Source organism: Lagopus muta, chromosome 1 (assembly GCF_023343835.1).
Source record: "Lagopus muta isolate bLagMut1 chromosome 1, bLagMut1 primary, whole genome shotgun sequence".
Lineage (NCBI taxonomy): Eukaryota > Metazoa > Chordata > Aves > Galliformes > Phasianidae > Lagopus > Lagopus muta.
This window is the reverse complement of record NC_064433.1, coordinates 92,119,119-92,127,899: the sequence shown is the minus strand read 5'-3', so window position 1 is coordinate 92,127,899 and position 8,781 is coordinate 92,119,119. Positions and strand designations below refer to the sequence as shown.

General features: G+C 52.1%; 2 protein-coding genes across 8 annotated transcripts in view; both read right to left on the bottom strand.

Annotated features, from left to right (window-relative positions):
- Window positions 1-8,781, bottom strand: part of GPR89B (G protein-coupled receptor 89B) — a 168,471-nt gene that overhangs the window by 142,205 nt on the left and 17,485 nt on the right. The window lies entirely within an intron of this gene.
- BCL9 (BCL9 transcription coactivator) overlaps window positions 1-8,781 on the bottom strand; it is a 54,883-nt gene that overhangs the window by 29,389 nt on the left and 16,713 nt on the right. For 2 of the 7 annotated variants that reach the window (XM_048934004.1, XM_048934005.1), the window contains exon 1: window positions 17-172. The exons of 2 other annotated variants lie outside the window; for them this stretch is intronic. The gene's annotated coding sequence lies outside the window, so the exon portion shown is untranslated. Of the gene's footprint in view, window positions 1-16; window positions 173-396; window positions 416-730; window positions 749-779; window positions 881-8,781 lie in introns of those variants that run through there. 3 more of the 7 variants (XM_048934006.1, XM_048934010.1, XM_048934009.1) reach the window with 3 other exon arrangements.

Here is an 8,781-nt window from a genome sequence, read left to right as displayed (position 1 = left end):
CAGCCCCGGCACACACCTCAGAGCCCGTCGCTCACAGCACACGGCTTCCAGCTCACCCCTCCGCACGCAGCAGCCCCGCGAGCTCCGCTACAGCACAGCCCCCTCCCCGCAGCCCCCGGGACAGCCGGAGCTCAGCATCGCGTGCACCTCTCCGCAGCCCCACACACCAAACCCCCCGCCCGCCCGCCCGCCGCGCATCCCCGCGCCGCCGCCCCGCCGCCGCACACCCCCAGCCCGCGGGCGGCGCTCTCCCCCCGGCCCCCAACTCTCAAACTTTGGGCGGGCGGCGGCCGTCGCCGGGGGGCGGCTGAAGAGGAGGTGGGGGGGCTGGTTGGTGATGATGGTGGCGGGGGGGGGGGGGGAGGCAGTGGCCGAGCGCCGCCTCCCCTCACTCACCGCCGGCCGCTGGGGGAGGGGCGGGGGCCGCGGCCGGGCTCAGCCCCGGGCGGGAGGGGGCGGCGCGGCGTCTCCCCCCGGCGGCGGCGGGTCCTTCCCCCTCCCGCAAACACACACAGGCTCCATTGTCCGCCGGCGCCTCCCCCCCCTCCTCGCCGCACGCGTGGTACCGCCCATCGCAGCCCCTCTCTCCCGCTCCCCCCCCCTCCCGGTCCCCTCTTTTCCCCACGCACCGCTTCTTCTCCCCCCCACCACTCCCCCCCCGGCCCGCGCCCCGCTCCCTCCCGCCTCCCCCCTCCCGCCGCGTCCCGCAACCCGCGGAGAGCGATGGTACCGCCCGTCGCGCGCGCCCCGCCCCGGGAATGGTACCGTCCCCGACTCACTCCGGCGACGGGACCGCCTCTTACTCCCCGTTCCGGGCAGTGGTCTCGCCCGGCCTCCCGGCCCGCCCTTCCCCAGCGAGGGGGCGGGGACTGCGCCCCTTCCCCCCTTCCCCCCCTCCCCTGTCCCCCCGCACGCGCTCCCCTCCCGCCTTCGCCCGCACGGTGGTAGCAGCCGGGCTCTTAAAGGGACAGGCACGGCGCCCCCCGCGCCTGCAAGGAGCGCCGCCCCGACCTCCTGCTGGCCGCGCCCCCTCTCTTAGCATAGCCCCGCCCCCCTCCCGCGGTGACCCCGCCCCTCCGCCCCTTTTAAAGAGACGGCGCGCCCACCGCGGGCTGCCCGCCGTCTAACGGCCCCCCATCGGACACGGCCGTCAGGGAACCGCACTCCGTCGGGCCGCTGAAGCCGGGCGTAAAAATTCCTTTCCACGCGCTTCTGAAGAGAGCCGAGAGCTTCTTCTGGTGAAGGCAGCATCAGGCCAGGTGGCAGCCGGCAGCTGAGCAGAGAAAGCGGGCAGCAAATGGCAAAGGGACACAATCTATCGGCATGCAGATGTGCCACGGTGTCCTGTCCTGAACACGTGTCCCATGTTTGGGGATTGAACGCTGGTGTGGTTGGAGTCTAGCTAACACTGAGGAGTTTTGAAGGTTTGCAGTGGCCTCCCATCTTTCTCAGCCAGTGACTTATTTGGTGAAAAAAGCGCTTTCAGCATCCACCAACCTTCACCCCCACAACACGTCCTTAAAATGGGCAATCCTGTGGGCTACAAGCGAGATCTTTCCATCCCGCAGCTGACAGAGGTGCACAGAACCGCTGCAGTCTCAGTGGGGAAAGCAGGCGGCTGGTTTTTGCATATCCGCAATGCTTGAATAACCTGTTTTGCCAAACACCACCAGAAGTGAACAGAAATGCAGTGGGCTCTCCCTCTATCCTCAGACGACCTGCAATGCCAGGTCCCTTTCCCACCTCTAGCACCATCCCAGAAGGCAGCCCTGACATCACAGGGTGCCGTTCTTGCAGATGAAACCATCTCTGTCCTCGTTCCCCAGGTGCCGTTACCTCCTCTCCAGTCCCTGCCCATCCCTTCATAAAACTGAAAGCAAGACCTCTTCACAACCTCCTGAACACTGCAACAGTAGCTAACTCAAACCTGGTAAGCTATTAGATATTCTTCCTGGAGGTGGATACTTCTTAGCAGCAGCCTTCAACCCTTGCAATTTGCAGACCCTGGATAGCCCTTTGACTTCTGGGTTACATTTTCCACACAAGTCTGTTCCCAGCATCCCTGACCCCAAGGTGGCACTCCCAGTCCCCAGCCAGCCTTGCCAACCCACCCACCATTGCAAGCCCTAGGGGAACCTTCCCGTTGAGATCAGTAACGCTGTGGAAACATACTGGTGAAACCAAACTGCTCAGCTCCACTTAAAACTACCACCTCTGCTGCCATTGGCTCAGCTCACTGATGCACAAGCCTTACCTACTCTTACACCGATACAGGCCTTCATTTTTGGTAACACCCACATTTTCTCCTCTCCCTTGCACTTCCCACTCTAGAAGTGGCTCAGCAAACGGAGAGGCTTCACAGAATGCCCAGGTCAAGGCAGCAAAACACAATGTACGGAGCAGATACACCCATGGTGCTGCAGGCCCAAGAGCCAGCCCTGCACTCACTGATATCACACACCCACTGTGGTTTGTTGAAGGGGAACCTTTGCTTAAGCGGGGTGGTGAAGGCTGGGATTCTCCTAAGGAGACTAAAGAAGCCAGGCACCCAGTCTAATTTTTCTGAAGGAGACCCTACTCTGTGCTTCAGTCTTGACAAATACAACAGCAGCGGCAAGCACGAGGTGTTAGCAGGCTGCTGTTCTTGTTCTCATCCCTCCTCTGGCCAAGTACTTTGCTGTCTTCTCCCTGGAGGAGCTACAGGGGGAAAGGGAGCATAAAATGCTCCGAGCTCACATATGCTGTGGTTCCTCTGGCTCCCCTCCCATCCCCCCTAACCCCATCCCCCCGCATTTCAAACAGTTATAAATGACTGTGCAACTCTGCAGGCAGCGGTCTCAAATAACCACACCAAGCCTCTCCCCTCCAACGGCTTTATGTCTCTTCCTTCCTCTCTTTGGGGCTCCGGATAGCAACTATCAAGGTGTTCTGCTTCACCCTCAAGAGTTAAGCTGATGCAGCACCCGCCGCCTTTGGGAATTTGCCACAGCAAACCATCACAAGTGGTGAATTCCCAAGGCAGGGATTCTCAGCTGAGAGCTCCCTGGTGCCGTCCTCGAAGGGTTTTACCATGGGAACTAACAACAAGAGGCTCCCAAATGACATTCACTGTGACAACAGGCTGTACAACAGGGAAGTCAAGCCCCAGACCATGGAATTGCCCTGGCCAATTTGGAGAGCATCACCTTATCACGAGGCTTGCCTTCCTTTCGCCACGCTTATAACAGCAGCACCAGAGAAGGCTGCTGCCCTGGCTCTGCAGAGTGCTCCAGCAAATCCAAGAACACCTTGGAAACAGTGCAGCTCACCATCCCAGGTACACTCTCCTCACAGCTCCCTGGCACCAGCAGTGTCAGAAGACCAGCTTTTCAACTCAGAAGCAGGTTCCTCTTCCATCAATGTGAACCAAGCCTAAGGAAAGTTGCTACAGGAGCTCCAGTTCTGCAGAACAGATTAGACAAGATAGGCCAGCCAGCAAAATGCATTTGCATTACACTTGCTATAGATGCCGGCACACCCCAATTCCAGCTTTTATGCTCATTAGGGGCCTGGCCCTGCAAATATTGAGTTTTACATGTGTGAGTAGAGTCCCACTGAAATACAATGGAGCTACTCATGCAAATAATATTAAGAGTGTGTAGGGCTGTGGCTCCATTTCACTACTCCATCTGCAGCAGACATAGAGGATCCTTCCACCCTCTCTCTCACACAGTTACTGCCATTCATTGGTGCCAGTCAGTTTATGTAGCCACACTCGCTCACAGGTGAACCATTTAAACAATCCAACTTCTCTTTAAAGGCCTTACTAACAAGAAAACCCCTTAATGCCAGACCAGCTCCGACACAGATTTCATCCCAGCAAGTGGCTGAACTGGCACAACTGGAGGAGGTGGAAACATCTGAAGAAGAGGAATTTTTGAAAGTGAGATTGAGGGCAGGAGAAATGGCAACATGGAGCCTTAGCATGTGGAAGTTGGAGGCATGACTCTCGTCTGAAGTTACATCCTGCTGATCATCCACTCTCTGAAGCTAAACCAGCTCTAACCACACAACTGTTTCACGTGAAAGAAACATCACCTCAAGTGAAATGGCAGATTGTGCCTTTTCAGCCACTGATGCTTAAAAATGTTCCCTCAAGAAAATCCGCCACCACTCAGAAGAATTTGCAGACAGTTATTACTTCCAGGATCAGGGATATATGCTCCTCCCTACAGGAATGGGATGCAGTAACCACGTACCGTGGTCAGTGCACCACTGCTTCTGCAGTCAAAGGATCCCTCATCACTAGCTTTGACACGGCACACGTTGGCCATGCAAAGTGTTCCCTCCATATTTTTTTTTTTTCAGTTTATGGGCTATTTTATCTCCAGCAACTCTGTGCTGAAATTGCATCACATATTTCCTGCCTGCTGAGGCAAGATTTCCCACTTTCAGTGTGAACATAACCTTCCAGCAGGAAAGCTCCACTAACGCCTTAAGAGCCTTGCTCTCCATACCGCTTCCTGACTTCTTTATTCATATACACCTGTGCAAAGTCAGTGTAAAATGCCAGCATGGCTGGAAATGAAGAACACAAATCACTGGGAGGATGCTTTGCTTTGTTTGCTTTGGGTCTGGGGCTTTTTGCCCTCTTCTTGCTCTGTAGCTGTAGCACTCCATGAAATCTTCTTATGAGCTTTGAGTTTTACATGGCTTTGTGTTCTAACAAGCCTTCTTCAAAAGAAAACACCCTGTTCTGTGAGGAACCCAGGTCATCACATGGTTCTCACAGTGCCATGATCTTTCTGCTTCGGTACAGGGGAGATATCTTCAGGGATTATGCTGTGGGATGAAATCTAAATCTGGATGGTGTAAAAGAGACAGCAAAGGACCACAGCAAAGGGTAGTTTAACATCCACTGTTAACTTGGAAAAAACGCCTCTTCCAAAAAAACATTTTATCTGTTATAAATCATTCCAGAAAGATGAGGAAATGGAGATTAGGGGGAGGGGGGCAGATGGTTGTGGCTTTGTTTGTAGTTCAGTTTCTTTTAGCATTCAACACTACTCTGAGCCCAGACAGTGTTGTTGATCCTCAAACCTGCAAACACCAAAGAACATTCCTTAATGGTTTCAGGTGAATGGTCCCTCTGCACCTTGATGTGTGTGGAACCGGACAAACTCATAGAGAAAGGAAAAGCAAACATATCTCTAACAATATCCATATACACATATATATGCAGACACATATACACGTTCTTGCAAAAACACATTTAAACATCCCTACTTCTGTCCCTGCTCCTGGGATAAAGCCTCCTGTAGCTCACCTATATGGATTGCCACTGCCTTGCTGGCTGCAGAGGGTGCAGATGTCTGCTAGGAAGGCAGGCAGTGCAGGCTGCTCAACATCACCCTGTGGCAACAGCATACAGATGATGGCAGACTCAGCTTGGGCAAGTAATGCCTCACTCTCACTATTCCTATCTGCACAGAGAAGCATTTAATCTGGTGTTTTCCTATTCACTCATCAATCTCCAAACAACCCGAGCCCTAATCAGGTTTGGGCTGGAGCACTGAGCCAGACCTGTGGTTGAAATACATGACAGAAATGCATCTCCAGGCAGCCTTCTAGTTGATCTGCCTTTCTTCAAGGGCTAACTAAACTCACCTCCCCAGGACAAACACCTTTTACACTTAATATAAGTACACTTCTGTTTACACATCCAATGTTCAAATTATCCCACAACAAAACTGAGATGTGATGAACAAATCCCACACATTGTAACATCATAGGCGCAGGAAGCTCTTGCCTTATTTAAAGAGTCATCTCCAAAGTCAACAAGCAGGTATGAGGCAAATGCTATGCAGCAGTACAGATAAATGCTCAGTTTTATCCTCTGTGATTAAAAAAAAATAATAATAATAAAAAAAAAAAAAAGAAGGAGAGAAGAGATATTGAATCAGAAGGGAAATCAGGTAAACAGAATCTGGGGAAACATATGGTCATGCACTGCATGAAAAATATGAATTGATGCAAAACAGAGGTGGCAAAACTTGGCACACAGGAGGTTCCAAAACCAATGTTTGCCCAGGAACACTGTTCCCATTACACTGCTCCTATGTTTTACAGAGAACCGCCAACATACAGCAAGCGCTGTGGCCCTGCCAGGAGAATTTGGCTGCGGAACTGCCTGGCCCTTGAGCATTTTAAGATTCTCAGCCATCACTTTACACTCCTTTTGTATGCGTATGATTGTCTTTGACTGCAATGAGAATAGGCATGGCTGCAGCCCAGAAAATTGCCAAGCTCACCTCCCGCTTCCATTCAGCCACCTGATGAGCCTGTTCCAAGATAGCAAGCACCCTAGCACAGCCACATAGCTCTGTAATGCCTGTCCCACTGCGCAGGGGCACGCACACATGCAATTTCATGGCATCAAACCAACCAAACAGAATGTTAACCCCAAAGGAATATTTCTGCAAATGTCCCGAAGAGCTGAAGAAATCGCCTTCCATTAGCAGCATCCTTTTCACAGGGTAAATGGAAGAAGGCTAAGTCTGCTTTCAGACAGACAGACAGGCAGAAGTCATCTGTGGTCAACATGTACAACAGCCCTTTTGGCATAGCGGGCTCCTTGTATCTCCAGCATCTGGCTGCTTGGGGTGCCCGCCCACTGCACAACGGGGCAGCAGCACCACAGACCACAGCTGCCCCTACAGTCAGCGCACAGATGTTTGAGGGTAAAACGTGGCTCACATCTCTCCCACGAGGCTACAATAAAATAAAAATAACTTCAGCATGACTTCCCCTCTAGATTGCACATGAAGAAGAAACCAAGCCCCCACGGTACTGCAGACTGGCCCGTTAAAGCGAATGGTTAAATTCTTGCTATGAAAAAGTAGGCGTTGTTGTCTGTTTTGTGAGGCAGAAATCAATATTCCCGCCTCCTCTCCTTCTGTTATTTCACCTTGAGATACTCATACTCAGATAGATGAGATCTGAATCTTACTCCCCGCTACCGCAACTTTTCTCTCCCCAGCACCTCGCAGGGTCACCGACGGTTCTTGCAGCCCTAACCTGCCTGTAATTTACCACTCGGCTCCCTAAACTGAGCGCCACTGGAGGCTGACGCAGTGACTGATTTTCCTTCCAAATCACACCGTTGTGGCTATTTCTAACTATTTATCTACACCCTCTATCTCAGTCATTTGGCTCCCCGTGTGCTCCAATAACAACCCTCTCTCTACCGCAGCCTCTTTCCTCCCCGTGCCCCTATAATTCACTCCCCAGTGCTAGCCTCTTCCATACCACGGCCGTCTCATACAAACGATGCTTTGCTGCGAGATGCTCCTTCTGCTCCCTCTTAAACTAACTGCGGGGGGCAGCTGGGTTAAGCCTGTGAATGGGGGGAGCGAGGTGAGAAGGACCCGAGTGACTGACGTTCAGCTCAAGCACGCCTGAAGCAATGCTGGCTGGGGAGAGACAAGCGGGGCAAGATAAGCTAGCAGCACACAGGAACAGCTGCTCCTGCAACGAGGTTTCCCTTTGGCAGTTCAGACTCAGGGGCTGGGACCGATTCCCGCAGATCAGGTAGCCGTAATGCCAGGCTGCCTGGACTGATCTGATGAGTCCTCTTGGATGCAGCTCTGCCTACTATCATGCCTGCCTCTGTCACCTAGGATTAGACAACTGCAATATGCTCTGCTTGGCACAGTGCTTTAAATCCATTCATAAACTGAAGGCAGTGCAGAATTCAGCACTCTGTGAGATAAGCCACGTCTCTCACCCACAATCATTCTCACATTTGCGCTCCATTTTTATGCCATCTGACCGCTGCTTTCCAGACAAATTTTAACATGTTCCTACTGACCGCAAGTGCCTTCCATACTAGAAACCTTCTCACCTGAGAAATCACCCCTCCTTACACTTCCCAGAAGCAGCAGAAAAGGCTGCTCTGACTCGACGCTCAGGAATCCCCTCCCCAGCTGAATGGAAACAGACAGCAGTCGGCCACATTTTGCATCACATCCTAGCACCCCAAAAGACGTGCAAATTTGCACAGGTGCGGAGGAGAGTGGTGCTGAGGGCTGCTCAGTCTCTAGTCTGCCATTGTTTGCTGGTGACAGCCTGATGAAATTGCTTGAGTTATAATGAAGACAGTTTTCATTATCTGTCATTTAAAAATGTCAGGGGAGCTCAGACTGAATGAATAGGTGCTACCTGTTGTTTCAAACAGCTTTTGATGAAGGCAATACATTCGAGAAGTGCTAGTCACTGATTTATAGGTGCTGCACGAAGATTACATAAAACAGTGAAACCCTCCATAGAAAACAATCAGATTTCCCCCTTGCTCTTCAGACACTGCTTTACTATCAGCACGTGCTGCTGACTTTCTCCTGCAATAATCAGCGGAGGCTTTTCAGATCTGCAAGATCCCAGATGACAGAAGACCATACTGACAAAAACAGGCATCTTATACCCATCTCTATTAGAGGGCACTTGAGAGTTTTGGCATAGCTACATAAACGCTTCACTCTAGTCCCGCATTTTCACTTGTGCACTTGGACTACTTTAGCAACAGATGTCATGACTGGACATACTTCTGTCCAAACGTTTTGCTAGTCACCCTCTGCTGAAGGTGTTGGCCTCTCACAGCTGAACTGCAAGAACAGACTGTGTGAAAGTTCCTAGTCCATCTGAGCACAAAATCTGCCAGCTTCTTTTAAATTATGCCTGTTTACTCCCTTGTATGGATGCATCTGCTCACAATACCTGCCTTGCAGCTCCTGAGAGACACCTAGG